Source organism: Pseudophryne corroboree, chromosome 1 (genome assembly GCF_028390025.1).
Source record: "Pseudophryne corroboree isolate aPseCor3 chromosome 1, aPseCor3.hap2, whole genome shotgun sequence".
NCBI classification, from domain to species: domain Eukaryota; kingdom Metazoa; phylum Chordata; class Amphibia; order Anura; family Myobatrachidae; genus Pseudophryne; species Pseudophryne corroboree.
This window is the reverse complement of record NC_086444.1, coordinates 967,265,509-967,292,288: the sequence shown is the minus strand read 5'-3', so window position 1 is coordinate 967,292,288 and position 26,780 is coordinate 967,265,509.

Below are 26,780 nucleotides of genomic sequence, written 5' to 3'. Positions count from 1 at the left end.
ATGTGGACACATCTGTATAGGCCCATCCCACTGTCCAGTATTTCTAAATGACTTCGGTCATCCTTAGGGACATTCCTCCAAATGTCTTTAAGATAGATGATAAATAGTGTTCATTTTCACATTTGCAGATAATAAAATATTGGCCCTCATTCCGAGTTGTTCGCTCGCAAGTGAATTTTAGCAGATTTGCTCATGCTAAGCCGCCGCCTACTGGGAGTGAATCTTAGAATCTTAAAATTGCGAACGATGTATTCGCAATATTGCGATTACACACCTCGTAGCAGTTTCTGAGTAGCTTCAGACTTACTCGGCATCTGCGATCAGTTCAGTGCTTGTCGTTCCTGGTTTGACGTCACAAACACACCCAGCGTTCGCCCAGACACTCCTCCGTTTCTCCGGCCACTCCTGCGTTTTTTCCGGAAACGGTAGCGTTTTTTCCCACACGCCCATAAAACGGCCTGTTTACGCCCAGTAACACCCATTTCCTGTCAGTCACATTACGATCGCCAGAACGATGAAAAAGCCGTGAGTAAAATTCCTAACTGCATAGCAAATTTACTTGGCGCAGTCGCAGTGCGAACATTGCGCATGCGCATTAAGCGGAAAATCGCTGCGATGCGAAGATTTTTACCGAGCGAACAACTCGGAATGAGGGCCATTAATTGCTAAGTGATTTCTCTGTGAAATTCAGTTAAGATCAGCTGCTGACCAATACATTAAACCACTTTATATAAAAATAATGCATCAATTTATCCATGCAAGCATTTCTTTAGTTGCAAATAATTAAAGCAGAGTTATTAGACATTACTCAGCTGAACAGTGGTCTGTCAGTTATTTATTCATTCTCTACAATCTACTGTATTGATACATTTGTGTCATTTAGTTAGTAAAAAGTGAATAGCAAAGAATAATATAAATCAGCATTTTCATTATTCTCATAAATAATTGACTACTGACTGAAGTATAAACCATGGCAGTTGAAATGGTGAAAATACCTACTCTCTTTTGTGTCATGTGATTCTGTTTAAAAATGAAATTCATGAGTAAAGCATAGTGTCATCAACATCACTTCCTTTTCTGATAACTCAGGATCTCAGAACTTTTGAAATATCTATCAATTTAGTGTTAATTTGTTATTTCACTCCAGCTGCAAGCTGATAAAGTGGTCCATTGTACAGCACACAGTCACAATCATTACCTCCATAGATATTGCTACATCTCCCTACAGCAGGCATTCCCAACCACGGTCCTCAAGGCACACCAACAGTGCAGGTTTTAGTGATATCCAGGCTGCAGCACAGATGGTTAAATCAAAATAACTGAGGTGCTAATTAAGTCACCTGTGCTCAAGCCTGGATAGCACTAAAACCTGCACTGTATGGGCTGTAATACACTACCCGGTTTTCCCTGGATGGCAAAAAGCCGGACAAACTCTGTCCGGCTTTTTGCCATCCGGCAGAGTCTTTCACACACAACGGCTTTGAGCCGTGTGTAATGCTGTGCGCATGCGCAGCAGCAGACACGGCTTGAAAAAAAACCGTTTTGTGTGAAAGCTCCCCTTCACACACACGGTCCACTACCTACAAAGATGGCACGGCCCCGGCCCGGCAGCCGGACCTTCCAGTGGATATTTCCGGCTGCAACCCGGCAGCCGGGCCGGGGCCATGCAGTGTGAAAGGACCCCACCCCTCACACTGTTAATTACAATACCGACACGGTAAAAAGCCATCCGGCTTTTTCCCGGCCGACAAAAGCCGGCGTGTGTGTTTCAGCCCTTAGGGCTGTAACACACTACCCGGTTTTCCCCGGATGGCAAAAAGCCGGACAAACTTTGTCCGGCTTTTTGCCATCCGGGAGGGTTTTTCACACACAACGGCTTTGAGCCGTGTGTAATGCTGTGCGCATGCGCAGCAGCAGACACGGCTTGAAAAAAAAACATTGTGTGTGAAAGCTCCCCTTCACACACACGGTTCTCTGCCTTCAAAGACGGCACAGCCCCGTCCCGGCAGCCAGACCTTCCAGTGGATATTTCCGGCTGCAACCCGGCAGCCAGGCCGGGGCCATGCAGTGTGAAAGGACCCTACCCCTTACACTGTTAATTAATTCCCGGCCAGCAAAAGCCGACGCGTGTGTTACAGCACTTAGTGTGCCTTGAGGACAGTGGTTGGGAATGCCTGCCCTACAGTTATCCCACAAAAGAAGAATTCCTGTTTGTACAGATACAGGATTACTTCTTTTTTATTTTGTAGGACAACTGTTTATATTATTTCTGGGTGTACCTCCCCATCACAATAATTGGTATTAAAATTCAAACATGATGATTGGAGAAGGATGAGTTTATATAATTGTCTGTGCGGACAATTTTTCTTTGCTTCATTTTCCTACAGCAAGCATTTGTCACGAAACCTGCATACCACAGCAGAGGAGGAAATAACTCTGTATGTATCCATCTTCCGGAGCTCTACAGTTTCTGTATGTGGATGTACTAAGCACTATCGCGGGATGATTTAATCAATGAGTTGAATTAATTGTGCCTTATAAATTACAATCTCCCATGGAATTTTTAGATTTGAAAGATTTACCGGCTAGTTTGAAATTCTAGGGTCACATTCAATTCTATGCTGGATTTTGCCTGGAAAAAAAATAACAGACCTTGCCAATAATTTTAAATTACTAGGGGTGTGTGCCCCCCCAATACATGTGATATTCAATTTTTTTTTTTTTTAATGCAACATTTTTTACAACTAAAATCCCACACTGGGGAATAAAGGAATGTGGCCAAGTAACACTGGACATTTACTGATGTGAGTGTGCAGCTGCTGTGCTCGACTGCCACATGCTGCACACACCTGACAGTTACTGGGGCACACCCACACACCTGGCAGGGCATCACACACACTGACAGGGGATCACAAATACTGAAAGCAGCTCACACACACTAATTGACTCACACACACTGACAGGGAAACACACACACACTGACAGTGGGTCTCACACACAATTCTTCCGAAGAGTACTTCAGCATTTTGGGTAGCAGAGGAGGATAGCACTGATGAAGGTAAGTAATTAAGAACCAATTACGCTAATTGTAAACTTCCAATTGCTAAATTAGTCATTAGGGGGGCTGTCCAAGTGGGCTGTCCAAATAAGTCCTTACAATTTTTTCTTAAAATAACATTTAAGAAAAACTAGACCTGCCCTGGGGCTGCAAGATAAAAACATTGTGATTTCTATAGAAATTACTGCAGTTTATTTTCTTAAATTGAATAGGAAAAAACAGACATCTGTGGGAACCCCCCCCCCCCCCCTTTAAATATGCCCCCTAGTGTTGATATGTAAGCTCTCTGTTAAATCTTAACTGCAGGACATTCAATAATGTTTATGTATCTAAAGCTAGTAAATTAAACATTGTAATTATGGTCTTCTCTCATCCACTTGCTCCAGAGAACCCTTTTATGATCTATTGGGGCTCTAGTCCAATTAGCATTTGCCAGAATTTCAAGACTAGGGTGGCCAATCTCAAGATCAGCTGGATCCCGGAATCCCGGCCTAAAATTTGCCGGGATTCAATCCCAGGATTGGAGCTTCCAATCCCGGGGATTTCAGGATTGGCCAGCAATTTAGTTTCTTATTTGCCGGGCAGCGTTGAGCATCCTCCCCTGCTCACCTCTCCCTGGCTCCGGCTGGGCGCACTGTGCAGTGTGACGTGAAGTCAGAGGTCACACTGCACAGCTGCTCGCCCAGCCACTGGACCTCACCGCCACCCTGCACTGGCCACCGGATCTCACAGGACGTGTCACACACCCCCTCCCGTCCAGATTGCAGAGAGTTATCTGGGCCGGTCAGGGCAGGGCGGGGTGGGACACACTGAAAAGCAGCCAATCCCAGGAATCCCGGAATTGATAATTTTTCAATTCCGATTCCCGGGTTCGAAAAAATGGCCCAGGATTGGCCACCCTATTCCAGATGGCCAATCTGATCCGGTTTGTCTCTAGAAATGTATGTATACGGCAAATTTGCTTTGCTGAATTGGCCTCAAAATACCAAATTATGGCAAAATATGTATTTTCTTTTGTGTTGGATCCCAAAGCTGATTCAAGCTAGCTTATCTGTAACAGCCGGTTCAAAATACAAAAATACACTAGGTGATATGACAATGTATTCCCTTTGTAGAAAAAAATATTTCCACTGACCAACAGTAATCACCGACTTGACATCTCTATTTCTGTTGACCCTACCCCACAAGTTTACAGTCTATGTGTCTTTGATTCTGAACTGTCCTTTGTGCCCCACAATGTGCCCATATTACATACATCTAAGAAACATATTCAGAATATGCCCACATCTCACACAAGACATTGCAAAAACTAAAATTCATGCACTTATTATCTATTGCGTTGATTTTTGCAGTAGTCTCCTTGCTGGTCTCTACCAAAACAGAATTTCACCCCTAAGGGGTCTATTCAATTAGTGTTGGATCCTCTCCGATGGAGAGGATCCAACACTTCACTATTCAATTTGTGGACATTTTCGACAGGTTTTTTGCCGGTTTTCGACAATGCCGATCCAACTTTTTTTAAAGTCGAATCGGCATTGTCGAAAACAGGCAAAAAAACCTGTCGGAAATGCCTGCACATTCGAAAAAACAGGTGTATCAGCGGGTGAATTCGCCGATCCAGCTGTTTTTCGACATGTCAGAATGTCTACTACACCGCTGAAGAGGAGGGGGCCCAATCGGAGACTGCACAGAGGCCCCCTGCCGTTCTTAAAGTGCCTCTGTCCAGCTTGATCATTAGGTTCTGTCATCCATACAGTTTACCTGCATCCATCCACACTTACAGGACTTTTTTGGGGTGACACCCACATTGTGGAGTGCCCTCTCTCAAACAAGACTTTCGTCTAGCCTCCAAACCTACAATTGTTGCCTGTAAACTCACCTCTTTATACATCTTATCAAATTCCAGAACCGCCCACTTAACCTTCATAATCTATGGGGTGGGACGTAGGAGCACAATACAGAACATATAGACTGTGTGGGTATAAGCACAATACAGAAAATACAGTACAGACAAGGGGGAGCACAATACAGAACATATAGACAGGGGAGGGGTAAAATACATAGAACATATATATGGGGCAAGGAGGATGCTCAATGCAACATGTACAGATATGCAGGATTGCACAATACAGACAATAAAGACATGGGAGGTGAGTATATATATTATAATTTCAATATTAATGTAGGTATAAAGGTTATTCAAATATCTAATTCTCAAAAATATTATAGATAAGGTATTATTACTTGCCAATTAGTGAGTGAGGGTTATTTCAGTGAGTGAGGTATGGAGTCAGTGAGTGATGGTGAGGAATGTATGGTACAGGTTAAGTATCCCATATCCAAATATTCTGAAATATGGAATATTCCGAAATACAGAATTTTTTGAGTTAGAGTGAGATATTGAAACCTTTGTTTTCTGATGGCTCAATGTACACAAACTTTGTTTAATACACAAAGTTATTAAAAATATTGTATTAAATGACCTTCAGGCTGTGGGGGCGGGCCATCCAGCATGACTGCTTTTAACATGGGCTCCGTCTTGCAGGCTAAGAACCCTTAGACATCCTCCTGCAATTTACCCTCATTCTCCTGAGAGACCCATCCTGCTTTTCCCTGAACTGTGGGGAACTCGGAGATACCCTGCACGAGTGGGTACAGGATTGTATGCCCCCGGAATTCGGCCTTCACAGAGACGGCCTGCATGAACGCCGGTGAGCTGACTGGCGCGAAAAGTGCTACCCAGTGTCCTGCTGACCTAGCCCCTGTTGTGGGCTCTGAGATTCTCCCATACCTGCTGCTCCCCGGTGAGGACAAGTGCACGCAGTGACCCGTGGACTAGCCGAGGCGGACTGGAGACGCCTGCTTCCCTGCGACCGCCTGTTTGATCAGCCGGTGGGTGCGTGTGGAGGTTTCCGCGGCTGTCCGCGACGTGGAGCCAAGACGGTGGTGACCTGTGGCCGGGCGATCCCTGCATCCACCCCATCCTCTCCGGCCCTTATTCCCCTGGCAGAGCTACAAAACCCAGGAACGAACCTGACGTGGCGGAGCAGTGGACGGCTTCCGCGACTGGAGACGTGCGTGTGACGGCGGAGGACTCAGGGAGAGACCTGCCTGATACAGCGCGGTGGACGCCAGCTACACCTGAGGCCAGAGGACGACTGCCAGGCGCGGTCGGATCGCGGGAGGGGGTGAGCGACATTCTTGTCTGAAGTCCGGGAGAGTGTCCGTCATTGCCCCTCTATTGCCTTCTATATCCAGACCTTACTCCCAAGCCCAGTGACTCTGATTCCTGGGATCTTACTCAGACACCTGCCGGACTCACTTGTCATCCTGCGGTGGGCAGGCAGCGGAGACTGCTGCAGAGGGCTGTATCTGTGTCCAGGACTGCTGGGGTGCCTTGGAGGAATTGCTGGCATGCCCCCCCCCCTTTTTTTTATTTTTTTATATATCTATTGCCTTCAGCTTTGGAAGAGGGGCTTTGTCTCCGTGTGGTTTGCTGCAGCTGACCCTGCAGTGGCAGCTGGGAGGACTATTGGCAGTAACTTTGAATGTGTCGCTAGCTGCATGGTTCTGCTACTGGGACTGCAATCTCCCTGGTTACTTTATGTGGATCCCTCTTTATTTTATTAAGGCTAGCTGGTTATCTACCTCCTCTTAGCCTTTTTCTTACTTACACACACTTTCTTATTGCTGTTTGTAACTCTACTCCTCTCTTACTATTCTGCTTTTTCTTCCTCTTTTTTTTTTATTTTTATTTATTTATTTATTTATTTATTTTTCCTTCTCTGTGTGCCCACCCTCATTATAGGCATTAATATTAATGTTTGCTTTACCTCACAAGGCTTGATCATACACTTGATTGAGTTGGGATTGGAGTTATCCCAGAGTTAGTCCATTTCATGGGCTGTGTTGCCACCTGGTGGCCACTTGGGGTTGTGCAGTCCAGTATTACGGGCTCTATTTCTCTGCTGTTAAATGCACATTGGGGAGCCTTTTATCCTGAGTAACCTCTGTTATTACTAGCAAAGTCACTGTCGTTTCCATTTGTTTTATGGTTCTACCGTATAGGCCGGAAAGGTATTATTAGCTCAACAAGTTATAGGATTGGGCTAATGAGCGAAGGTTCACTGTTCACCTCAAGTGTTATTATGTAATAGTGAGCAAGTTGCTCAGCTACGTTTTGCTAACTCTCTTCCCTTACTGATACTGTTTGTTTGTCTTATTTTGTATTTTTTTTCCTTTTGAATTGTGCAACCTATGGTTATTCTCACTTAAGTATTTATATTCAGCAAGCTATTGTACTGCCCTGGGTTTTGCCTCCACCTGGCGGTTACGAGACGTCATGACTATGACGCACCTTGATCTGCATAGTATGTGAATTGATGTTTGATTTATTTTATTTTTTTCGCTGAGTGGCTCTGGCATATCTTCCAACTTACGTGAGGTGTTTTATTATCATATACCACCGTGTGTTCATATCAGGGCCTGTTACCCTTGTGTATTGAGGTCTGACGACCGTGGGATGGACAAATACATCCATAAGACTCCAGCGGTTAGACCTTCCCAATCCTCAGTGAATACAAGAATGAGTAAAAATAAGAACGCTGCGGGGAAACCTGCCCCCCCCTCTCCTCCAGGCTCAGCCTCAAGAAACAGAGGCTCTACCTGACCAGCCCTCTTTAATGCATATGGCACAGGAGCTCTCGCGACTCCTCATGCCCCAAATTGACAAGAAACTTGAAAATATCCCTCTAATTGACAAGAGGTTGGAACAGATACAAACACTACTAGACTCCACACTTACAAAGATTGATCAGAACACCTCACGGATAAATTCCTTAGAGCAAAGGGTTAGTGACGGGGCGGATCAGATACACACACTCCAACGTTCCACTGACACCCAAGATTCGTCCCTTAAGGCTTTGCAGGCAAAACTAGATGATCTTGAGAACAGGGACAGGAGATCGAATTTACGCTTCGTGGGCATCCCCGAAGCGATCAGGGACGGACAGTTATCAGATTTTATATTAAATGACCTATTCTTAGCTCTAGATATCACAGATTCCCCATTTCTGCCACACATTGAAAAAGCACATAGAATTGGTCCTACTCGCCCTGATGTTGATGTGAAACCAAGGCCTGTTATCGCAAAGTTTATGGATTTCCGCATGAAGGAACATGTTTTGCGCTCCTACCGCAAAATCCCGCAATTGCTAGTGAATGGCAAACGTATTTTGCTTTTTCAAGATTTCTCTGCCTCTGTTGCGCAAAAGAGGAGTTTTCTGACGTTTGCAAATTGCTTCACGAGAGCAATACTAGATTTGCGCTGATGTATCCAGCTAAATTGCGTATTCAGGACAATGGTCGCACACTACTATTTGCTGATCCTGTCACTGCCAAATCCCACGTCACACGTATGTTGAATCCTGGGAACCCCTAACACAAGTGATAGCCATAATGCTACTGCATGTTTATTACCCTAAGTTGGTTTATCTTCCACAATTACGAGACCATAGGTCCCGTTCTATGCTATTCAGCTTAACCTTAAATGCCATATTTAATGTTGTTGTGGTCCTCGCCAGCGCTACCGGAGTCTAGATATTTTGGTACTCCATACCTTATACCCTGAGTTGGTTTAGTTTACACATGAGTGAGGCCTTTATTCTCATTATATGCTACTCAGCTTAATTTAATTTAAATGCTACATTTAGAATCCTGAGAACCCGTAACATAATTATTAGTTATTATTCCACAACATGTTTACTGTCTTGGGTGGGATTATCCTTGACGGCTGGGAGACCATGAGTCCCATACCACACCAACCAGCTTACTCTTCAATGCAGTAACTATTATTGTTGTGGTCCTTGACTATGCTGTGGAATTCTAGTTGTTTTGATATTCCCTGCCCTGTATACAGAGTTGGTTTCATGTACACATGAATGGGGCCTTAGGTCTCATTATCTGCTGCTCATCTTAATGTAATTTTACTGCACGTCAATTACTACAGTTATTAATGATGTGTTCCTCGCCAGTGCTACCGGAAGGTTTAGCACTTGCGCTGTTACTAGTTTGGTTTGGAAAATGTGAAAATTGTTATGTGAAGCAATGTGTGTGTTTTTTGTTTTTCTTTTTGTTTTGCCCGTGCCGTGCCTCCCTCACCAGATCCGTTAACGAGCTCTATGGTTCATTGTGGTTCAGATTGTCCCTCTCCGCTCGCTGGGACGGGGGAGGGCAATTGTGTGATGTAGTGTTCCTTCTGGATGGCCACCCTCGGGTGGGGGTAGGTTAACAGACTCATGACTGCCTTCGATACAAGAGCCTCCTCATCGGATGATTTTTTAAGATTCTGTCCTTGAACGTGGGCGGCCTCAACTCCCTGATTAAACGTAAACGGGTCCTTACGCATTTAAAATGGTTTAAACCTCAGATTATATTTCTCCAAGAGACCCACTGGATGTCGGGCGCCTCCTCTGCTCTTCGGGCACCCTGGTTAGAAGACTGTATTTCCGCTGACAACACACGAAAGACCAGGGGGGTTGCGATCCTATTTAGTAAGAAATTACAATACACTATTCTAGACTCTATTATTGACCCACAGGGGCGCTATTTAATTTTGGATGTGGAAATTTGGGGTACTAAATATACATTAGTGAATGCCTACACACCCAATGTCGAAACTGCTGCCTTCCTCCAGGAACTGAGTTCTCAGTTGCTGCAACGCGACAATTTTCAGCTTGTCCTGGGGGGTGACTGGAACACTGTAGAAGATCCTACTGTTGATAAATCTCCTGTCCCACGCACTTCTCAGTCTTCTTTTTGGTCACACCTTCAGACTTTAATGGTCTCCCTCCAGCTTACTGACGTTTGGCATCTCCTAAACCCCTCCGACAAATCGTTCACTTTTTTCTCTGGGGTTCATCGATCCTGGTCCAGGATTGACTCGATTTTAGTTGCGGATTCTCTTGTCACGCGAGTCGCACATGCTGATATCCATAACATTTTGATTTCGGATCACGCCCCGGTGTCACTGATGCTAAAGAGAACTCTTCAGTCAGGGAGCTCCAGACACTGGAGGTTTCCGAGTTATCTTTATAATTGCGATGACTTTTGGAAGTTCTTAATAACTAATTGGGCTAACTTCTTAGACGATAACCTGGAGCACTGGGATCGCCCGAATATCCTCTGGGGTGCAGCGAAGGCTGTTCTTCGAGGCCAGATTATTGAGTATGTCCATAGATTGAAAAAGAAAAATCTGGCGACTTATACTGCACTACATTCAGAGTTAGATGCTACGCTGCAGAATCACCATGCCCTTCAAACTGAGGAATCTTTGCGGCTCTACTTGCAGGCAAAACAACTACTGAATGACCACTTGCTGGCACAAGCAAAACGGGACGTGGTGTATTCTTCTCACAAGTATTACCAATGGGGTAACAAGTCTGGTAGACTTTTGGCTAATATAGCTAGGAAAAAAACTGCTAGAAAATTCATAACGGCTGTCAAACATCGGGATACGGGGCAGCTCCTTACCTCTTCCCCTGCTGTAGTGAAGCATTTTGAATCTTATTTTGCCGACTTATATTTGGATCTCCCTTTTGATGAAGGTGCTCATACCACACTTATACCTGATTCAGCTTTGCCTCATATAATGAGTACGCAGTCGGATTTTCTGGTGAGTACAATTACTGAGGAGGAGCTTGTCTCGGCTATGTCCAAACTCCACCTGCACAAATCCCCAGGCCCGGATGGCCTCTCCAATGAATTTTATAAAATCCTTCAACCTCATATAACTCCGACTCTGCTAGAACTGTTTAACGGCCTGCTGCATCACCGTGCCCCTTTTCATCATTTCACAACAGCCCATACCATTATGATCCCCAAGCCTGCTCAGGACCCTCAATTGGTGACTTCATACAGGCCCATTACGTTGTTAAATACCGACATAAAATTATTCACCAAGATTTTGGCAGATCGACTGCAGACGATTCTCCCCCATGCTCTAACTTCTCATCAACTTGGTTTTGTTCGTAATACACATTCGGTAAAGGGAATTCGGGCTGCTGTTGCGGCAGTCATAGCCTCTGCTCATTCGCTCCAATCCAGGAATATACTCCTCAGCCTAGACACTACCAAGGCCTTTGATACGGTACTTTGGCCCCATCTATTCAGGGTCTTAGAACGTAGACTCTTCCACCAAGACTTTGTTAATATTATTCGTTATTTATATGACTCTCCTTCCACTACCCTCCTACTGAATGGCTATACCAGTGATCCGGTGGTTATGCATCGTGGCACACGACAGGGCTGTCCCTTGTCACCCTTATTGTTCAACTTGGCCATAGATCCCCTCCATCGTTTGCTATTGACTGACACTCAGTTTCATGGCATTCAGATAGGTCGCAGGGAGCTGAAGCTCACGGCATTTGCTGATGATCTACTGCTGTATGTTTCAGATCCGGGGACTTCCTTGACTCATATATTCAATCTACTGCAGGCGTATGGACATATTTCTGGCTTCAATGTGAACTGGTCGAAGTCGGTGGCACTACGACTGGGGAGTGGTGCGTTTTTGAGAAACGGGGTGGGGGGTTTACCACTGACATGGAGCTCGGATCAACTCACCTATCTGGGGATACAAATTTCGAGACAACCGGAGCGACTTTACACCCTAAATTTTATCTCGGCCATCAGAAAGATTGAGTCAGAACTTGACTCCTGGAAATCTCTGCCTTTATCGTACATGGGAAGAGCGAATTTGATAAAGATGATATCATTCCCTCGTCTGATGTACTTTATACAGGCCATGCCACATGTCCTCCTACCCAAAGATGTTCAACGCATCAATTTTCTTTTTCGACGCTTTATTTGGCAGGGAAAAAAAACACGTATAGCGCTGATTAAATTACAGCAAACCACGGAGAATGGGGGAATTAATTTTCCTAATGTCATGTGGTATTCCCATGCCGCTCAACTACGGTATTTGCATGACTGGGTGCACAATGACAACAACTACACAAACACTGACTTAGATAGGGAATTTTTACATGGGGGGGACCTGGTCACATTCTTACATCTGCATGCTCGAGAGGTGTCTGGGGAGTGGAGGAGGAATCCACTATTGTGGACCATTCAAAAACTATGGACTGACATGCATAATAAACTAGATCTGAACTCCCACAAATCACTGTACCTTCCGTTCATGGCGAATCCAGACTTCCAGGAGGGTAGGGCACACTATCCATACAACATCTGGCGGATGGGGGGTATCTCCAAGGTAGCTAAGTTGGTGGATTCGCAAAGCTTGAGGCCGCTCACGTTCCAGGAAGCCACTGCTAGACATCCAGTTTTACTGGCCTATCCGGTGGCCTTTCTGCTAGCCCAACATTATGTTTCTAATATTATTAGCTGTTTATCTCCTAGGGATTGGAAACATCCAATAGATAAACTACTGCAACAAGCCCCTAGAGTTAGGAAAGCAATATCAATGGCATATGGGTACTTTCGGACTGTTCTAGACTACTCTATGGGACAGGGAGGTATCCGGTCCTGGACGGAATGTCTCCCGGGGATAGAGACGACTGACTTGCTTAAGGCCCATGTAAAAGCTTGTAAACTGTTTCCCTCTTCTAGATATAAAGAAATGTCCCTCAATATTTTGCACAGGACTTATTTATCACCTCATAGACGATGTCTCATAGGGCTAGCTGACACATGCTTGTTGGAAATGTGGTTCTCCCCAAGCAGACCTTTATCACTGCTTGTGGACATGCCCTCTGATTAGACAGTTCTGGATAAGGATAAGGGATTACTTAACGACTAACCTAGTGAATTATTGGAGTTTGTGCCCAGAATGGGCGCTATTCTGTATTTTCTCCTCAGACCTACGTCTCTCCTAGGGAAGTAGAAAGTTACTGCTAGCAGTTAGTATAGCAGCCAGAAAGGCTATTCTGCAAGTATGGATTGCTAAAGATCCACCTACACTTTCATTGTTTAAAGCCAAATTATTTTATCTCTTTCGGATGGAATGGATAGGATGTTTGCTAGACAAAGATACTAAAATACAGAAATTCTTTGAAGTGTGGGAGAGCTATATAACAACCTTGTCGATAGCAGTCAGGACACAGCTCCATAACTCTTTCTCTAATACAGAATGGTTTTTGACTAGAACAATTGCGGGGGATCCGCCGATTGTGCTATAGGAATGACTGCCATTCACAGCTCGATAGACGACTGGGAGGAAGTTGGCATACGGATACGTTTTTTTTTTTTTTTTGTGTCCTCATCTGTATATGTCTGGGTCAGCTGACTAGACCAGCCTTTAATCTGATGGTGACTGAAGCCATGAGAGGCATGTTATATATAAGTGTAATATTGTTATTTGTAATGTGTTTAAAATGTCTCTTGATTGGGGACTCAACTGTAATATTATCTACTCCCCTTCCGCCTTTCCCTATTTGATATAGGTTTGACCTACTGTGAAAATTTATGTATGTATTACATATATTGCTTCAATAAAAATATGTTTAAAAAAAAAAATGACCTTCAGGCTGTGTGTATAAGGTGCATATGAAACATAAATGAATTGTGTGACTGTACACACACTTTGTTTAATGCACAAAGTAATTAAAAATATTGGCTAAAATTACCTTTAGGCTGTGTGTATTAGGTGTATATGAAACATAAAAGCATTCTGTGCTTAGACTTAGTTCCCATCGCCATGATATCTCATTGTGGTATGCAATTATTCCAAAATACGGAAAAATCCGATATCCAAAATACTTCTGGTCCCAAGCATTTTGGATAAGGGATACTCAACGTGTATCAGGTTTGTGATAGTGAATGAGGTGAGTGGTATTGCTGATTTAAATCTGACAGCAAAAAACACCAAACATGCTCTGTAGTTCTCTTACATAGTATGTGAAACGGCCCTTATTTGCAAGGTCAATATTTTATACTGTATATCATCAATATTTTTTATGTTGTTTTAAAATATGGATTTTTTTTGTGCGGTTATATATATTTTATTGGTTCAGAAGAATTAAAAAAAAACACAGTTTTTTTTATATATTTTAATATACTTTGTATTTTCCATTATATATTAATTTATACACTGCAGGTGAGAGACTAGTATACCAAATATAACTTGCTTTTTATCTTTGTGCACCATTGGTCTATAGGAGTGAAGTAATGAACACTCCAGAGATTTATGCTTCTAGCGTTTGATTTAATAACATTCATTTATTTCTCTAACCCAGTGGTTCCCAAACTCACTCCTCAGGGAGCACTAACTATTCATGTTTCCCAGGACACCTCTGGATTTGTAAAATGTGACAGTTGGTGATACACAGTGCACCTGCCGGATGACCTGGAAAATTAGAAAAGGTAGAGATCCTTGAGGACCGAGTTTGTGAACCACTAATTGATCTTTTCTATAGTGTTCATCAATTTCTCATTAGCATGAGAGTAAGGGATTAGATATCTACTATATAGGAATATTTCTGCCCATAACTAAAGCCCATCCTGTACATCTAGAGAATTTTAATTAGGGCTCGCACATTGTTGGTCTAAATTTCTCCTACTATTTTTAAAGAAAATATATGTCATATCCAGCAACAGAGAATCACACATCAACTTACCTAGTGAAAGTGTCAACCTAAAAAAAATGTACAACTGCACAACTAAAAGTAAAGGGGCTGATATGAAGTTGATCAGATCTCTCCCCTGGGGAGGAGACATTTCCCCATTCCTTTCCCGTGAGTGAACAGGGGACATGTCCGTTGGTTGGCTGGCTACAACAGTGCATACACTGCCTGGTGCGGCTGACTTTCAACTTGGAAAATACCGCATTGGATGGATATGTTGAGTGAATCAGTATTCCTGACCAATCAATATTTTCAGATTGGATGCCTGCATACACTGTATAATTATCAGTTGGATCAGCCAGATAATTGTATAGTGTATGCCCAGCTCTACTCTGCAGTTATAGACACAGTGGCAAATTAACCCTTATAACCTGTGTACTGGGCCCACTAATGTCTTAAAGCATCCTTACTCATAGCCAGATTGGGGGGGGTGGGGGGTGGTGCAAGGGATACTGTACCCCAGGCCCCACGGCACACAGACATCACTAGCTTTCCCATTTGTTCAGCAGCAGAGCCAGCCAGCCAGTATGCAAGTAGGACAATGTGCAGTGCAGGCAGAGACACAGAAGTATCAGGTTTCATGTGCTACCAACAGAGCTTCCCAACCAGATGAGAGATAGAAGGGAGGAGAGAGCTCTAAGTGACCCAGGGATCCCAGATTCCCCTCTTTCTTGCCTGGGCGCTCTACCTAATGAGTGCATTCAGGTCTATAGAGAGACACGCACACAGAGAGTCCTCCTGAGTCCTGTCCCAGTGTATAAGTAGTACAGAGGCTGCTGCTATTCTTGCATGTGACAAGTATATTATAGATTTTATTTTTCTATGTGTATTTTACAGTTGTTTAAGTTGTCCTTGATCCACTACAAGAAAACTTTATGAAATACTTGTCTCTCTGGGCCTAATTCAGAGTTGATCGCAGCAGCAAATTTGTTAGCAGTTGGGCAAAACCGTGTGCACTGCAGGGGGGTAAGATATAACATGTGCAGAGAAAGTTAGATTTGGCTGTGGTGTGTTCAAACTGAAATCTAAATTGCAGTGTAAAAATAAAGCAGCCAGTATTTACCCTGCACAGAAACAAAATAACCCACCCAAATTTAACTGACTCTGCAAATGTTATATATGCCACACCTGCAGTGCACATGGTTTTGCCCAACTGCTAACAAATTTGCTGCTGCGATCAACTCTGAATTACTCCCTCAGCTAGGTGGAACTATAAAAAGTGCCCAGGCATTATAAACCTATTATTTTAAATAATATACACCAGTGGTTCTCAAACTCGGTCCTCGGGACCCCACACAGTGCATGTTTTCCAGGTAACCCAGCAAGTGCACAGGTGTATTAATTACTCACTGACACATTTTAAAAGGTCCTCAGGTGGAGCTAATTATTTCACTTGTGATTCTGTGAGGAGACCTGCAAAACATGCCCTGTGTGGGGTCCTGAGGACTGAGTTTGAGAACCTGTGATATACACCATTAGTTTGAATGTAATACATACTTGCCTACCTGACCCTCTCCATGAGGGAGAAAATGCTCTGTTCCTGGACTTTCCTGGTAATGTATGATTGCCATCACCTGTGGTGAGCTAGTTAATTGATAAGAAAGGTGTTTCACCACAGGTGATGGCAATCATACATTACCAGGAAAGTCCAGGAACAGAGCATTTTCTCCCTCATGGAGAGGGTCAGGTAGGCAAGTATGATGTAATATACACAGTCCATACCTCCCGACATGACCTATTACAGGAGGGACAAAATGCTCTCTACCTGGACTTCCCTCTTAATTTATGATTGCAATCACCTGTGTTGAAATACCTTTCTTATCAATAAAATAGTTCAACACAGGTGATGTCAATCATATATTAAGAGGGAAGTCCAGGTAGAGAGCATTTTGTCCCTCCTGTAATGGGTCATGTTGGGAGGTATACACAATGCAATATACACTCCCCTTCCCCCAGGCCCCCTGTTTTAACTTCCCCGAGTCCCCCCAAGGCCCTGGCCTTACTCCTGAATTAGTAAGGCTGTGCTAAATTATTCAAAACAAGTTCCTAGAGCTCAGTGGGCATAGTAGTAAAAATAAAAAAGTTTCAGACAAGACAGAAAGCAGCAGATTTTGAAAAAAGATTCAATACGTGAAAAATAGTTTCCAGATAGAGTAGCATGAATTATTTAACAGTAGACAACAGAGATTTTTAAAAGATTGTTTTGTTATAGGGAATGACACCGTCAGGAAGCACTGTAAATATTGCTTAAATATAATGAGGATGTACACAGCCAGTGAAATTACACAAACAACAGGGATTCTGCCATTTACAATACAATGCAAACCAGTGGGCAATGCCTCCCACTGATATCATAAGAGAAAAACCAGCAGGAATTTTACAAGATAAAACATAGCTTATTACAATACTCCACTATGTCTTCATACTCATATTCTCCATGCTGCAAATTGTTTGCAGAAATGTATTAGAATATTGTTATATGGACACACGTAGCACTTTTATGTGTAGAAAATAAAAACATAAATTAAACAGAGTATAAGCAGTAGCTGTATGTGATAAAAAAAAAATTGGTTTCATAAAAATGTAATTCCAAGTCAAATTTGCAAAGACACACGCCTTGAAAAAGACCTAAGACGGTCGAAACGGCGTTGGTGCAGACAGACTGTTAGTTATTATATATTTTTTTTATCCAGACAGCTGTGAATTCTTTTACCACCATTCCAAAGGTATGCAGGACTTGTTTCACCCTTGTATGTCTAAACCATCAGACCACAACATTTTTCCAGCATATCATACATTGGAATATAATTGTGGAAGATTGCTAGACTGTCATTTTTAAACTTTTATTATGGACTTTTTGTGAAGAAATAAATTATTTTTGACCTTAAAAGGTGTGGCTCAACCCTGTTTAAACAAGTAACCATTATATGTGGAATTCATGATATTACGTAGTGAGTTGGGTACGCACATTTGAACACAATATTCTCAGTACAATTGATATCTATGTGAAATTTTAAAGATACCTTTACATATATGTTCTCATCTATCTCTGTGTGAGTTTTGGTACGTCTATTTTCATTGAAAAGTGGTGGCGAGCAACTATCCTTATCTTCTACAGAGGAATTTGACATGATAGGGCTCCTTTTCTGGATATTCATGGTACTGTTTAAATTGTTCCAAACATTTACTACACATTGCTGTTGTTGTATTTTCCTTTTTTTATGTGAACCTTGGTATCTATGACATGGTCTAAGAAAATAGCGGCTTGAAAAGAACTTCCATCAACACAAGTGATGTATATTTGTGTTTAAACACTTTGTCTTTCATATATTTGTGTTTAATTATTGCTTGTAAGTGGCACCTTTGATCCATCCTCAATGGTTATCAAATGTACAGTATTACAAAAACACAAGGAATGACAAGGAATTGCACAATCGTAGGGATCAATTCAGCGCTTGTGAGTAAATGCAGCTATATGCCACACTTATGGTACCACGAGACTCGCAGATTTTAGTTCACAGTGCTGCACACTGTACGAAACACTGCGAGATCTGCCTCCGAGAGGGTGAGTTCAGCTGCCAGTGTTAATATACTGTTGCAATGGCAACTAGTCCCCCTTGCATGTAATTGAATCAATCCCTTAGAGTATACTGCAGTGATGGCTAACCTTGACACTCCAGCTGTTGTTGAACTACACATCCCAGCATGCCCTGCATCAGTTTTAGCATGGCCAAACACCAAAACTGATGCAGAGCATGCTGGGATGTGTAGTTCAACAACAGCTGTAGTGTCAAGGTTAGCCATCACTGGTATACTGCACACTGATACAGTGCAAATTGAAAACATTAACAGCCGAAAAATGATTGACTGTGTTATACATAACTTAGCTCCTATTATTCTTACTATTAGGATGTGAAAAAATGGGTGGAAAGAGAGATGATAAAGAGGAAAGCCCAGTTTTTGTTTTTTTCAATATATTTTTTATTAAACATTTTCATAAAGTACAAACATTAGTACAGATAGTCAAATATGATGTACAACAATTAGTGTATATATCTATAACATCACTCAAACAAATCAAGAAAATATAATGTACTTCCGCAGTCGTCACAGTCATATATTAATAATTATGATTCACATCTTGATTTAAGATGGAGAGACAAATTAACTAGCAGTAGATGTATACACAACTCAAGTTAAATTGAATAGTACTACCAACGTATATACACATAAAAATAATAAAGGAGGCATAAGACAAAGTGGGGGACAGTCCAAAGGGAAAGGTTGGGGTGGGGGTGGGGGGAGAGGAAAGACTCCCATCTGACTGGAAAATTGCCAAAAGTGTTAATATGCGACTTATTGTGAAATAAACAGATAAGCAACCTATTATTCTGTAAGTATGTATTTCATTTACTATAAGACGCACAATACCACATAAATGATTACCTTGTTCCTTTTCCCAGTGATCAATGTTAAATTCAACTAAATTACAAGAGAAAGCAATACATATGCACACTGTGGTTTGAGCCGCAGCGGCTGTCATATACTTATAACCGCTAAGTTGTGTATATAAGTTGCATATATATGCCGACATGTTATGCGCACAATATAGCGATGCGTGTGGCTGAATACCCTTTACCCCAAACAGGAATGGAATGCGACACCAGTAGTTAAATGTAATGTTGTGGTCCAACGCATCAACAGTATATACTTGAGAATATACAGGTAAAAGGTACAACAATATACAGAGAAGAGCTACAACCAATAATACGTACGTTTAAATCGCAAGCGCTCCTGGATCCAGGCCTCCAGTTGTCTTACAAGATGACCTCTGAGAAAAAGTGAGTTTTTCCCCTGGGCCAGGAGTGTGCTCTTTTATACAATAGTTCAAAATGTAGTACAATAGGGAATGTATGCTCTTCTTCAATTGGTCCGGGGGTGGGACATATCCAGTACACTGGGGATCATTGGTCGGCTTAAACGTGGGTGATGCTTAAGTCCTGAGATGTGATTACTGTTGTTTACTTCTGAGTTCCCGCCCCAAGACCAGTCAAACACACCACATTATCATACAGTAATATACATGAATCCGGTATTGCTAATAACTTGTTGCCGCAATATGTATATAATAGGCAGTGGTGGTAATGTGGGACAAGTATTGTCTGGCATTGTCAGAAATATCTTCGGGCAGCTTCTCCTCTAGCGCCTGAACCCACGCCTCGATACCTTTTGCGGCCCAAGAGGCAGCTATAGTGGGTCTATGAATAGCCCCTGTAAGGGAATATATAGATTTCAGGCATTCCTCAACACACTTACCTGTCGGCCAGTAGCGGATCTTGCCACGGGCAAGCAGGACTTTTGCCCGGGGTGCCGCCTTTCCGGAGGGCGCCGCACCGTGGCAAGATCCGCCACTGCTGCCCGCTGTCTCCCCCGTCCGTCTCTGCTGCCCGCTGCCGTCCCCGTCCGCCTCCTGTGAAGGGAACTAGACGCTATGCGTCTAGTTTCCCTTCGTGGAGAGTAACTTTGCTGAGCGGTGCGCGATGACGTCATCGCGCACCGCACAGCAAAGGTCCTCTCCACGAAGGGAACTAGACGCATAGCGTCTAGTTTCCCTTCGTGGAGAGGACCTTTTGCTGTGCGGTGCGCGATGACGTCATCGCGCACCGCTCAGCATTCAAGCGGCGCTAGCAATGTACAGGGGGCGTAACTGACCACGCCCCCTGTATTAGGCCACGCCCCTTTTCCTGCCCAGGGGCGCCCTTGAACCGGCCCTGCTGTCGGCTCCCTCAGTGTGGTGACAGGCAGAGTGGATGACACCACTAGGCGGGTGACATGAGTAATCACCTGCTGCTGTGTAAACGTGTAAGTTTTCTTTGCCACAGTAGTGGAATCCTCATCTCTAAGACATGTAGGATACTCAAGTGAATGTAAAGTGACAGCTCTGTATAGAAGCGGATTTACATGGGAGACCTTGCCCTGCAATTCCAGAGACCAGCTGCTGCAATGCTGTAAGATGGTGCCCAGTGTCTTTGTGTAGGAGTGAGGGAGAGTGGCGCGGCTCCAGTGCAGGAAATCTGCAAGGAGATGGCGCCTTGGGCCAGGGGAGGGGCTACAGGTCAAACGCCAGCTCCCTATGCTGGACTTCCACCCCAGGTACTGTAGATCCTTACTAAATGGTGTTAATACACCAGACCTGTGTTCTGAATGCCCCGGTAGTCTAGTGGGATCCCTGCCCAGTGTCCACGCCAGCGCCACGGTCCATCTCCCCAGACCGCGGACGGAATGCGATTTAATGTCAAGTCCTGCCTGGGAGACCATCTTACCTCCTTCCCGTAGAAGCCATGCGATCCTGGAGAGCAGTCTCCGCCACAGGTACACGGGAACCAGGCCAGCGGGAGTGTGCAGTGACGCTTGGGAGGTGATGGAGCTGCAGCACTGAATGTCACTATGACTCACAGTGGGGCCAGCCCAGGAGAAAAGTCATTTTCAAAAGCTTTCAGGGCTGCTCAGCGCAGCCCCCCTGTTCAGTGACCTGCTGCTGTAGGCACCAACTACAAAACTGAGCTCACAGTGTCTGGAGGCAGGGTTATATAGAGGAGGCCCCTGTGCAGCTAAAGATTTACCTGTTGGTGCCTCTGGATCCAGATCCACTCTACACACCGATGTTTCCCTGTGGAAACATGTGTACCCTGCTGCAGAAATAAATATTGCCCCATATTGCCATGTATTTTGTTGTACAGCTGGGATGACCCAACCTTTTGGCAATGGCCTGCCAAAAAACAAAAGTATCATGAAAGAGAATATTCTGTCTAACTAGTAAGGGTATCTTGATGCTAGCGGTTTGTAAAATATGATCCCTGTGAGTATGGATAGAATAATTCATTTTCCATCTCCAAATTCACAAATGTCGAGTCCTCTAGAAGCCATTCTTTGATGCATCTAAAATGAGCTGCATTTTGAAAAGCAATTAAATCTGGAAACCCTATTCCATCCTTTATCTTGGTTTAAGTGGGTTTCTGGTATGCAATACGTGGTTTTCTGCCTTGCCATAGGAATTTAAGAAATTTTTGTCATGCTAGGTACACACTATACAATTATCTGCCAGATCTAGCTGGTTGGAATGAAAATCTGGTAATGGATGAGAACAAATGACAATTGATCATCTGCTCCCAAACACTGCAAAACGGACAAAACAGTCGTTCATCCAAGTTGGTTAAATTTGTGTTTAACCAATTTGTATGAAAGACAGGGTTTTTTTTCCGCTTTCCAGTGTTTGGGAGCAAATGGTCGATTTCATTTGCTCTCATCCATTACCAGATTTTCATTCCAACCAGCTAGATCTGGCAGATTATCTGATAGATAATTGTATAGTGTGTGCCTACACGTTTGCGTGCGTCTGCGGCCATCATTCTGATTGGGATCATTTGAATAAGGTTATCTTAGGAAAGAGAACTGATTTTATAACCGCATTCCTACCGAGAAGGGACAATGGCAAATGTTGCCATTGCATAATAATTTTCTCTATAGAAACCAATAGCTTAGAAAAATGTGCTGTATATAAAGCTTGTGGTGAACGAGTTATAAATATACTAGAGATGAGCGCCTGAAATTTTTCGGGTTTTGTGTTTTGGTTTTGGGTTCGGTTCCGCGGCCGTGTTTTGGGTTCGAACGCGTTTTGGCAAAACCTCACCGAATTTTTTTTGTCGGATTCGGGTGTGTTTTGGATTCGGGTGTTTTTTTCAAAAAACACTAAAAAACAGCTTAAATCATAGAATTTGGGGGTCATTTTGATCCCAAAGTATTATTAACCTCAAAAACCATAATTTACACTCATTTTCAGTCTATTCTGAATACCTCACACCTCACAATATTATTTTTAGTCCTAAAATTTGCACCGAGGTCGCTGTGTGAGTAAGATAAGCGACCCTAGTGGCCGACACAAACACCGGGCCCATCTAGGAGTGGCACTGCAGTGTCACGCAGGATGTCCCTTCCAAAAAACCCTCCCCAAACAGCACATGACGCAAAGAAAAAAAGAGGCGCAATGAGGTAGCTGTGTGAGTAAGATTAGCGACCCTAGTGGCCGACACAAACACCGGGCCCATCTAGGAGTGGCACTGCAGTGTCACGCAGGATGTCCCTTCCAAAAAACCCTCCCCAAACAGCACATGACGCAAAGAAAAAAAGAGGCGCAATGAGGTAGCTGACTGTGTGAGTAAGATTAGCGACCCTAGTGGCCGACACAAACACCGGGCCAATCTAGGAGTGGCACTGCAGTGTCACGCAGGATGTCCCTTCCAAAAAACCCTCCCCAATCAGCACATGATGCAAAGAAAAAGAAAAGAAAAAAGAGGTGCAAGATGGAATTGTCCTTGGGCCCTCCCACCCACCCTTATGTTGTATAAACAAAACAGGACATGCACACTTTAACCAACCCATCATTTCAGTGACAGGGTCTGCCACACGACTGTGACTGATATGACGGGTTGGTTTGGACCCCCCCAAAAAAAGAAGCAATTAATCTCTCCTTGCACAAACTGGCTCTACAGAGGCAAGATGTCCACCTCATCTTCACCCTCCGATATATCACCGTGTACATCCCCCTCCTCACAGATTATCAATTCGTCCCCACTGGAATCCACCATCTCAGCTCCCTGTGTACTTTGTGGAGGCAATTGCTGCTGGTCAATGTCTCCGCGGAGGAATTGATTATAATTCATTTTAATGAACATCATCTTCTCCACATTTTCTGGATGTAACCTCGTACGCCGATTGCTGACAAGGTGAGCGGCGGCACTAAACACTCTTTCGGAGTACACACTTGTGGGAGGGCAACTTAGGTAGAATAAAGCCAGTTTGTGCAAGGGCCTCCAAATTGCCTCTTTTTCCTGCCAGTATAAGTACGGACTGTGTGACGTGCCTACTTGGATGCGGTCACTCATATAATCCTCCACCATTCTATCAATGTTGAGAGAATCATATGCAGTGACAGTAGACGACATGTCCGTAATCGTTGTCAGGTCCTTCAGTCCGGACCAGATGTCAGCATCAGCAGTCGCTCCAGACTGCCCTGCATCACCGCCAGCGGGTGGGCTCGGAATTCTGAGCCTTTTCCTCGCACCCCCAGTTGCGGGAGAATGTGAAGGAGGAGATGTTGACAGGTCGCGTTCCGCTTGACTTGACAATTTTGTCACCAGCAGGTCTTTCAACCCCAGCAGACCTGTGTCTGCCGGAAAGAGAGATCCAAGGTAGGCTTTAAATCTAGGATCGAGCACGGTGGCCAAAATGTAGTGCTCTGATTTCAACAGATTGACCACCCGTGAATCCTTGTTAAGCGAATTAAGGGCTGCATCCACAAGTCCCACATGCCTAGCGGAATCGCTCCCTTTTAGCTCCTTCTTCAATGCCTCCAGCTTCTTCTGCAAAAGCCTGATGAGGGGAATGACCTGACTCAGGCTGGCAGTGTCTGAACTGACTTCACGTGTGGCAAGTTCAAAGGGCATCAGAACCTTGCACAACGTTGAAATCATTCTCCACTGCACTTGAGACAGGTGCATTCCACCTACTATATCGTGCTCAATTGTATAGGCTTGAATGGCCTTTTGCTGCTCCTCCAACCTCTGAAGCATATAGAGGGTTGAATTCCACCTCGTTACCACTTCTTGCTTCAGATGATGGCAGGGCAGGTTCAGTAGTTTTTGGTGGTGCTCCAGTCTTCTGTACGTGGTGCCTGTACGCCGAAAGTGTCCCGCAATTTTTCTGGCCACCGACAGCATCTCTTGCACGCCCCTGTCGTTTTTTAAAAAATTCTGCACCACCAAATTCAAGGTATGTGCAAAACATGGGACGTGCTGGAATTTGCCCATATTTAATGCACACACAATATTGCTGGCGTTGTCCGATGCCACAAATCCACAGGAGAGTCCAATTGGGGTAAGCCATTCCGCGATGATCTTCCTCAGTTGCCGTAAGAGGTTTTCAGCTGTGTGCGTATTCTGGAAAGCGGTGATACAAAGCGTAGCCTGCCTAGGAAAGAGTTGGCGTTTGCGAGATGCTGCTACTGGTGCCGCCGCTGCTGTTCTTGCGGCGGGAGTCCATACATCTACCCAGTGGGCTGTCACAGTCATATAGTCCTGACCCTGCCCTGCTCCACTTGTCCACATGTCCGTGGTTAAGTGGACATTGGGTACAACTGCATTTTTTAGGACACTGGTGAGTCTTTTTCTGACGTCCGTGTACATTCTCGGTATCGCCTGCCTAGAGAAGTGGAACCTAGATGGTATTTGGTAACGGGGGCACACTGCCTCAATAAATTGTCTAGTTCCCTGTGAACTAACGGCGGATACCGGACGCACGTCTAACACCAACATAGTTGTCAAGGACTCAGTTATCCGCTTTGCAGTAGGATGACTGCTGTGATATTTCATCTTCCTCGCAAAGGACTGTTGAACAGTCAATTGCTTACTGGAAGTAGTACAAGTGGGCTTACGACTTCCCCTCTGGGATGACCATCGACTCCCAGCGGCAACAACAGCAGCGCCAGCAGCAGTAGGCATTACACGCAAGGATGCATCGGAGGAATCCCAGGCAGGAGAGGACTCGTCAGAATTGCCAGTGACATGGCCTGCAGGACTATTGGCATTCCTGGGGAAGGAGGAAATTGACACTGAGGGAGTTGGTGGGGTGGTTTGCGTGAGCTTGGTTACAAGAGGAAGGGATTTACTGGTCAGTGGACTGCTTCCGCTGTCACCCAAAGTTTTTGAACTTGTCACTGACTTATTATGAATGCGCTGCAGGTGACGTATAAGGGAGGATGTTCCGAGGTGGTTAACGTCCTTACCCCTACTTATTACAGCTTGACAAAGGGAACACACGGCTTGACACCTGTTGTCCGCATTTCTGGTGAAATACCTCCACACCGAAGAGCTGATTTTTTTGGTATTTTCACCTGGCATGTCAACGGCCATATTCCTCCCACGGACAACAGGTGTCTCCCCGGGTGCCTGACTTAAACAAACCACCTCACCATCAGAATCCTCCTGGTCAATTTCCTCCCCAGCGCCAGCAACACCCATATCCTCCTCATCCTGGTGTACTTCAACACTGACATCTTCAATCTGACTATCAGGAACTGGACTGCGGGTGCTCCTTCCAGCACTTGCAGGGGGCGTGCAAATGGTGGAAGGCGCATGCTCTTCACGTCCAGTGTTGGGAAGGTCAGGCATCGCAACCGACACAATTGGACTCTCCTTGTGGATTTGGGATTTCGAAGAATGCACAGTTCTTTGCTGTGCTGCTTTTGCCAGCTTGAGTCTTTTCATTTTTCTAGCGAGAGGCTGAGTGCTTCCATCCTCATGTGAAGCTGAACCACTAGCCATGAACATAGGCCAGGGCCTCAGCCGTTCCTTGCCACTCCGTGTGGTAAATGGCATATTGGCAAGTTTACGCTTCTCCTCCGACAATTTTATTTTAGGTTTTGGAGTCCTTTTTTTACTGATATTTGGTGTTTTGGATTTGACATGCTCTGTACTATGACATTGGGCATCGGCCTTGGCAGACGACGTTGCTGGCATTTCATCGTCTCGGCCATGACTAGTGGCAGCAGCTTCAGCACGAGGTGGAAGTGGATCTTGATCTTTCCCTAATTTTGGAACCTCAACATTTTTGTTCTCCATATTTTAATAGGCACAACTAAAAGGCACCTCAGGTAAACAATGGAGATGGATGGATTGGATACTAGTATACAATTATGGACGGGCTGCCGAGTGCCGACACAGAGGTAGCCACAGCCGTGAACTACCGCACTGTACTGTGTCTGCTGCTAATATATAGACTGGTTGATAAAGAGATAGTATACTCGTAACTAGTATGTATGTATAAAGAAAGAAAAAAAAACCACGGTTAGGTGGTATATACAATTATGGACGGGCTGCCGAGTGCCGACACAGAGGTAGCCACAGCCGTGAACTACCGCACTGTACTGTGTCTGCTGCTAATATATAGACTGGTTGATAAAGAGATAGTATACTCGTAACTAGTATGTATGTATAAAGAAAGAAAAAAAAACCACGGTTAGGTGG